The sequence below is a fragment of the Zingiber officinale genome, chromosome 11B (genome assembly GCF_018446385.1).
Source record: "Zingiber officinale cultivar Zhangliang chromosome 11B, Zo_v1.1, whole genome shotgun sequence".
Lineage (NCBI taxonomy): Eukaryota > Viridiplantae > Streptophyta > Magnoliopsida > Zingiberales > Zingiberaceae > Zingiber > Zingiber officinale.
The window spans coordinates 42797189-42806571 of NC_056007.1; positions in this window are offsets into that span (position 1 = coordinate 42797189).

Below are 9383 nucleotides of genomic sequence, written 5' to 3' on the forward strand. Positions count from 1 at the left end.
AGAAGAAGAGAAGAGGAGAAGAATAGGGCTGGCCACACACCAAGGAAGAGAGGAGAAACTATAGAAGATATGTTGTGAGGTGAGGCACCTCTACCTCCTCTTTTATATGCCTTGGTCTTGGCATATAAGGAAATTTAATTATAATTAAAATTTCCTTATTCTCCTTGCCATTTGAAAATAAGAAAATTTTAATTAAAAATTCCTTTTAACCCATGTTATGGTCGGCCACATCACATGCTCCAAATAAGGTAAGTTTTAAACACAAAATTAAAACTTCCTTATTTGTTTTCAGAAATTTTAAAATAAAAATTTCTCTATTAATTTTTCCTTCATGGTTAGTTATAATAGAAAATTTTATAAACTAAAATCTCTCTTATTAAAACATTTGGATGATTTCCAAAAAGGAAAGTTTTCTTTAAAATTAAAATCTTTCTCTCAATCTACAAATAAGGAAAGATATCAAATCTTTTCTTAATCTTTTGTAGAAACTACAATAGGAAAGATTTAATTTTAAAACTCTCTTTTAAATCATGAAGATGGTTACATAAAAGGAAAGTTTTATCAAAAATTAAAATCTTCCTTTTAACTACAAATAAGGAAATATATCAAACCTTTCTCTTAATCTTTTGTAGAAAACTTATAAAAGGAAATATTTAAATTTTAAACTCTCTTTTAAAACCATGGCTTCCACATAAGAAAAGATTTTTTAAAAAATAAAATTCTTTTTAATTTTACATGGCCGGACACACCAAGCTTGGGCTCCAAGCTAGGGTCGGCCACCTATACTTGGCTCAACCTATGGCTTGGCCGACCCAAGCTTGGACTCCAAGCTTGCTTGGCCGGCCACCTAATGGTTGGGTAAGAAGGTGGGTATAGGTGGGTATAACACTTTATAAATAAGAAGATACAATATTGACCGAGAGGAGGAATTGGTTTTGGTTTCCCAATGAAATTAAGCTTCCCGTATTCGCCCCGAACACCCAACTTAATTTCATCAATAATAATTCATACCACTAAAGAATTATTATTGAACTACCACACCAATTCCAAATTACATTTTGGACTCCTTCTTATCATAAGTGTGTTAGTCTCCCTGTATTTAAGATATCGAATGTCCACTAATTAAATGAGTTACTGACAACTCATTTAATTAATATCTAGCTCCAAGAGTAGTACCACTCAACCTTATCATCATGTCGGACTAAGTTCACCTGCAGGGTTTACATGACAATCCTTATGAGCTCCTCTTGGGGACATTATCAACCTAGATTCCTAGGACATAGTTTCCTTCTATAATCAACAACACACACTATAAATAATATTATTTCCCAACTTATCGGACCTCTTGATTTATCAAGCTAAATCTTACCCTTTGATAAGTCAAAGAAATAAATACTAAGTACACGTGCTTATTACTATATTGGGATTAAGAGCACACACTTCCATAATAACAAAGGTCTTGTTCTTTTATTAAGTCAGTATAAAAAGAACTTACCTTAAATGGTCCTGCTCAATACACTCAGAGTGTACTAGTGTAATTTATCAGTCAAGATAAACTAATACCTAATTACACTACGACTATTCCAATGGTTTGTTCCTTTCCATCTCAGTCGTGAGCTACTGTTTATAATTTACAAGGAATTGATAACATTATCTTCTGTGTGTGACACCACACACTATGTTATCTACAATATAAATTAATTGAACAACTACACTTAGCTTATAAATGTAGATATTTGACTAATATGATTCTTATTTCTAAGTAAATATTTATACAAAAAGCTATGCTTTTAGTATACATTCCAACAGTAAGATGCTACAACACTTCAATATGTCAGATTGCAATATCGAACAGATGTCTATAGCGAGAGATACTGTTTTGAGCAAAAGTATGTATCCCAAGACTCTTGAGCAAATAGCCGAAATGAAGAAAAAAATTATATGTCAGTTCTATTGGTAGTTTGATGTACACTATGTTGTGTACTTATCTTGATATAAGCTATGGTGTTAGCTTAGTTAGTCGTTTCTAGTTAAATCCAAGATCGAGACACTAAAAGCAATAAAGAGGATAATTAAATACCTCAAAAGGATAACAGATTATGTATCTATTTTTTAAGGATCTAAGATGAGCCTGAGTGGCTACACAAATGTAGATTGGGAAGGAGACATTGATGATTGAAAATCCACATCAGTCTATACCTTCTTGCTAAATGGTGGTGACATCTCATGCAATAGCAAGAAGTAGGCTTATGTAGCCTTGTCGACATTGGAAGTTGTGTGGCTTGCGCATCAGTTGTGTAACAATCTGTCTAGTTGAAAAAGGTTCCTAAAGCATTTAAATATTATTGAGGGCAGTGGGAGTCTTGTTACAGTGTACTGTAACGGCCAAGCTGAGGATCCCAAATATCACAGCAAAGGCATGCATATAGAATTAAGTATAATTTTGTAAGGGATATTGTGGACAAGAAAATGATAATTCTTGAGTATATCCCTACACATACTATGCTTGCAGATCCTTATACTAAGCCATTGACTAAAGAGTCATTTCAAAGAATGGGAAGTCTTTGTGACTTCGTAAAATGTAACACGTTGTAAAATATCATGATTTATTCAGTGTATAAGTTGTTACATTTTGGATTAAAGTCTCGATGAGCATGTTGGTAAGTTGAGATTGGTCCACTCACTTGGACAATCATCTCTATTTGTTGAGTATAAATAGAGGTAAGACCGTTACTTATAGGACAACTTATGTAGCTGTGAATAGAGATATACCTTGATAATTATGTCAAAATGAGGTCATTTTTGTAATGATCGAAGTAAATGAACCCATCATTTACTAAACCTGTTGAAAGCCAGATTGGAATTCATATGTTGAATTCAGGATTAGACATTAGGTATATCTAGATCAAAATCTGTACGATGTTAAAATTTGAGAAGAACATGCGCTCTTTTTAGTAAAGAGAATAACATCGTAACATGTGATTCATACCACATGTGCTATGGCGACAAGAAAGGTAGTAGGAGAATGGATCCCTGTTTCTCTACTATGTGAGACCTTTGAGATTATAAGTTAATCTCAATTTTTTCCCTTAGTGACTATTTAGCTATTTACTTGAAGTTTTAATCAGTGTCTGCTACTTTAGCATGTATCCTATGACTATGGATGATTCGGTCTATGGAACAGAACTAAGAAAGCGACTGATTAAAATGAATAGATTTTAGCTAAAAAGGAAGATTAAATAGATTTACATTTTTTGATATTATTCACTGGTAAACCCATTTCTGTCATTGTAAGAGATTAGAGATGTTCATATTGATGTAAATGAAGATTATTTAATCTGGGTAAAAAGAAAAACATGGAAATCTCCAAGATAATGGCTGTGTGTCATGGGGAGATTGGATGTTTTCTGGATAACGGATATGTTCCACCAGGAGAGAGGCTATGCGTCATTATGAGAGTGTCTCTAATTTTATTTAGAAGAGCGGCTAAGTAAAGTGTAACAACTTTATTAGCAGTGATCGCTCAGAGAGCAGCTATGTAAGGTGTAATAATCTTCTTAACAATAAATGCTCAGTGTGCTTGCTGTCGCACGAATCATTTTTCCTAAAGTATGAATTAAATGTTCTTATTTGGTCTTTGTGACTAACTAGTCTTTGTGACTAATTAATGTTTTCCTCTAATCTTTGTGACTTGATTACAATATAGTCTAAATGACTTACTTACATGGTCTTTGTGACAAGATGACCTTTATGGATTGACTTGGACGAGTGGAAGATGTTGGAAGATGAAAGGGCACCCCTTCCCCTTTATCTTCTAGCCCATTCATTTCCTCCATTAATGGAGGAAGAGGAAGAGTCATCTTCCTCAATATATATATGCGTCCAAGCAAAAGAAAAAAAAAAGAGGAGAGGGGATTTGCTGTGTGCAAGGTTGAGAAAGGGTTTGTCCCATATCGGAAAGGTCACTGTGCAAGGTTCGTCCATGTGCACAAGATTGTAAGAGGATAAAAGAACATTCAAGATTTTAAGAGGATAGAAGAACATTTAAGATTGGTTTGTCCAATCTCACAAGAGGTATTTGGTTTATGAACCATGAAGAGCTTTCCGATTCTGTGATCGTTCTTCCGTCAGCAAGTCTTACCGGCGTCGATTGCATATCTGCGGGAGATCGCTGTAAGTGTTTACAGTTTTCGTGTTTACTGTTTTTCATGCTTAGAACTGTCAATAATTATAAATTGATGCTTTCTTCCTATATAACCTAGCATTCAAGAACAATCAAGAGATGACGAGAGAACAAGAGAGCAAGAGCGATATCAATGAAGAACATTCGGGCAGTAGAGGGTTTTGGTTCGTGAACTTTGCGAAGAGTTTTTCAATATCAATTCGTGATCGCTCTTCCAACGTCAAGCGGTAACCAAGTTCACCTCGGGAGATCACTGTGAGTTGTTTACAGTTTTACTTTTGTGTTTCATGTTTTTAGAAACTACAATGGTATCAGAGCGTTTAGTTCTGAAAGCATGAAATTCACTGCATGGAACTGAGAAATCACGATGTTGTGATTTCCGTGATCTCTGCAAGAATCGGCAATCCTGTCGACATCGCGAAGTTGTGATTTCCACCCAACTGCATGGAAATCGCGTAGTCCTCGGCGGCACAAAGTCGCAGCAGAGGAGCACTAGCGACCACGACGAATGTGGGCAGTGGGAGGCCTCGTGTTTGTCACGATAAAGAAGATGAATAGTATACGTTACTGATCATCTGTCAAACAGTGTTTTGAGAATTTTTTTGATTTTATAAATCAAATTTTAAAAAAAAAACAACAGCTGCATGAAAATGTTTGATTCATTTTTTTAAGTAAATACATTTATTAATTAATAAAATATTATTGTAATAAATGCATATTTAATTAATTTATAATTCAATTAATTAAAAATTAAACTAGACCAGCTTAGTCCAATCAAACTCAAGTCTAGTTTAAATCATTAGTTGATTTATACAGACCAGATCAATTCAATAATACTTAGATCTGATTCAGACCATTGACTGGTTTGTCTAGATCAATTTATTATTGAATTAATGGGTCAAGATTTGATCATATGGGTTGGGCTAACTAAATCAGACCATATTCGTTCTGATAGGTCGGATTTGATCAAATTGCCTAATAGATCATATTTGATCAAAAACAAAGATTAGATTTGTTCTAATGGATCAAACTTAATCCAATGGCCATTGGATTGATCAAACGGACTTGAATTTGATCAATAAGTCTGAGATTGACTTAAATGAGCTTAAACAATAACAAAACATAAGTTAGAAATCATTGTCCAAATTATATTAGTTCTAACAAGGACAATGGACTAAACTTAAGATCTAGATTCCTGATCGAGAGATCCAATGTGTCAGTCAACTGAGACTCCTCAAATAAAGAAATTTTATTTTTCTTATTTTCTTATGTATTCTATATATATTTATTAAATGTATATGTGGGAATTGAATTTCACCGATTTTGTTACTAGTTTATCGATTTTGTACTGACATCATTATTTTCAATTCTAGATACTACAAATAATATACACGATGACAGGTCGTTATGAACGGCAACATGAGCTTTGGGAGGAGATTAAGTTGCTAGAATATGACCCGGATCACAAAGTCTGATGGCTTATTGGTTGGCTCGATCGGATATTCTGAAAACTCGACAAAGAAGGGTATCCATTCCAGGACAAAGGCAAACGATGGGCTCTTGTTCACTCATTGCCAGAACATCTTAGTGATATTGCACACCAACTATGGGATTATTCTTAAAAGCATATCTCATATTCAAAGATGTGCTAGTAGTTACTTCTATTGGAATGGAATGTTGAAGAATCTGAAGAGGATCTAGATCCCGAAGAATTGGACCTCGAAGAATCTGAGAATGATCCAGATTCCGCAGAAATGGATCTCAAAGAATTTGAGAAAGATCCAGAAATGGACCTTGAAGAATTGGAGGAGGATCCAACAATGGATCCCGCACAGGATCTAGAGATGGATCCCGTAGAATCAGAGGAAGACCCGGAAGAGTATGTAGAAGATCCAGAAATGGATCTAAAGGATGATTCTGAGGATGATCATGTCATCGTCGAGTCTGGGATGAATGAGATACAATTGTCCACTGCACTAGTATTTATCCTAGTGGGAATGGTGCTAGCTTATCTATGTTACTAGTGTTCTGTTTACTGTCATTATATATGAACAGTATTAGCCCATTTAATTTTTTAGTCATGTAATAATTTCTGTCGTCATGTACGAACAGAATTATGTTATGAAAAGTTATGTTATGCGTTAACAAACTTAAAAATGATTAGTTCATTTCATGATTTGTTCATGTTCAATTCAATAATTAGTTCATGTTTATTTTATGATTTGTTCATATTCATGATTTGTTCATGTTTATTTTATGATTCGTTCATATTCAATGATTAGTTCATATATATATATATATGATTATTTTATTTGATAGGATGTGTGTAATATAATTGATCAATATTGATTGGATTGGCACATACAAATGATGAATGAAAACATAGTTATCACTTGATTTTATAAACTAATTATAATTTACACTGAGTCAATAATTAATTACATGCATATGAATTACACTGAAATAATAAATAATGTGTTTATTTACGTAGATTATGATAACTAAAAATATCATAGTTGAACTCAATAAAGGAGAAAAATTATATGGGGATAACTACAAAATATGACATCTCAAGATACAATACGTTCTTGGGGAATAAGAAATTCTAGAGGTTGTAAATCAATTCATGAACGAACCAGCTGATGGTTCTACAACATAGCAAAGACGTGACTTTGATGTCTATAAGGCATGGAAAAGGAAGGACTCCACTACTAAGGAAATATTGATTAGTTCAATGGTGGATGACCTAGTATTTGAGTATGAGTCATTGCCATCGGCTCATGCTATCTGGGCAGCCCTTAGAGAGAAGTACAGCAGAGTAAGTCTAAGTAAGCTCCTTCAGCTAACAATCAAGTTTGATAGCTATAAAAAAAACGCTCGAATGTTATCATGACCCATCATCTCAGGGAGATGGGTAACATGATTTGAGACTTAAAAGTTGTCGGTCATAAGTTGACCAATAAACAACAGGATCAGACAGTTATCCGTCCCCTTCCTGATTCTTAAGAAACGATGAAACAGAATCTGACTCATAGTTAAAGTATTAAGACTTTCACTAATGTCTCACGCTATGTTGAACTTAAGGTGAAGAGAATTGAATCTGTAAGAATTTCTGGTCAAGCTTTTGTAGCTGAAGGTTCTAGATCTAAGAATAAAAAAAATGGTTTAAGAAAGGAAAGAAGGCTAGTGCTATTACTGCTTAAAACCAAATCAAGAAGAAAGGAAAGAAATATGGATAAAGACCTAAGAGCAAGTTAACTTGCTACAACTGTAGCAAAAAGGATCATTTTGCTCCAGATTATACTGAGCTTAAAAAGGTAGATTAATCTGCATCATGTTGCGAGTACAATGTTATTAGCTGATTCTTATCCTTAGTGGATTATAGATTCAGGAGTAACAAACCATGTAGCTCGTGATCGAGCTACATATGTGGAGTATCGTCTGGCATCAACTAGCAACAAATAGATATATATGGGAAATAATGCAAGAATTGAAGTCAAAGGAATTGACACTTATAAGCTCAACCTATGTGATGGATGAACCTTGTTTCTACATGATGTCTTGTATGCTCCTAAGGTTTGACATAATCTGATTTTCATCACTTGTCTTCTTGATTAAGGTTATTATGTAAATTTTTATAGTCATTGTATAGAACTTTGAATTAACTATGTGTTAATTGGGCATAGTTATGTAACAAATGATTTTATGATTCTTGATGTAGAATCAAATAATAATGATGGTTGTTTTTCAAAAATTGTTCTTACTAGTAATGCTGATGTTAATGATAAAATTTGGCATGCTAAACTAGGGCATATAGAACAAGAACGAATGAATGGATTAGCTAAGGAGGGCCTTTTAGGCACTCATGCTAAGATTAACTTGTTTATATGTGAACATTGTCTTGTTGGAAAGACAACTATAAAATCATTTGGTAAGGTAATAGGTTGAATCACCATTGTAACTAATTCATTCAGATATTTATGGTCCAATAAATCTGAATGCTAGAAATGGAAATTCTTATTTCATTACATTTATTGATGACTTCATACGTTTTGGTCATGCGTATTTGATTTCTCACAAATCTGAAGCATTAGATTGTTTCATTCGTTACTTGAACAAAATTAATAATCAATTGGAACATAAGGTTAAAACCTTGCTCATTAACCGTGGAGGCGAATATTTATCTGATCAATTCAAAACAATGTATAATGAGAAAGGGATTATTAGATAGCTAACTATCCCTATAACTCCACAGCAAAATGGGATTGCTGAAATAATAAATAGGACTCTTCCTGAAATGGTTAGATTTATAATGGCGCAGACTAATTTGCCAATCTCCTATTGAGGAGATGCATTATTAGTTGTGGCCTATATACTTAACAAAGTGTCTTCAAAGTCAATTCCATCTACCCTTCATGAACGTTGGACAAGCAGAAAGTCAAATTTGAGTAATCTGAGACCTTGGGGGTAAGCTGCCTATGTTCATGATAAGAGTCACGAATATAGAAAATTATGACCAAGAGGTAAGAAGTGTATCTTTATAAGATATTCTGAGACTTCTAAGGGTTATGTCTCTATTGGTGAGCGACAAGAGGGAACCATCTCTGAAATAGAATTAAAAGATGCTACTTTTCTTGAAACTAAATTCCCAACATGAGGTGAAGTTGATAAGACTATTCCTCTATATGAGATAGAGGAGGAGGATAGTGTTCCTTTATCAATAAATCAGGAGATGTCTGAATCTAGTCAACCGACTAGGAGTAATTTACTACTGAATAAGTCAGTTTCTCAACAGTCTAACCTACGAAAAAGTAGTCATCAGATTATTCATCGAAGAAGGTTTGACATTGAGAATGAGGCATTGATGATTCTCCTAGTTGATGATAAGAAACCTCGGACAATTGAGGAAGCTTTGAGAAGCACAGTAAAAGAAATGGAAAATTGTAATGGATGAGGAGATGGAGTCAATGAGAAAGAATCAAGTTTGGAATTTAGTCGATTTTCCTCCGGGCCGAAGAGCTATTGGGAATAAGTGGATTCTTAAAGTAAAGAAAAAAACATATGGATCAATTAATCGATACAAGACTTGTTTAGTTGCAAAATGATATACCCAGCTGAAGGGTATTTGTAACACCCACGAATTATTTAAGCTATACATATGGATATTCTAGTTTAGAATAAAAGGGAAATGGAAATAGAA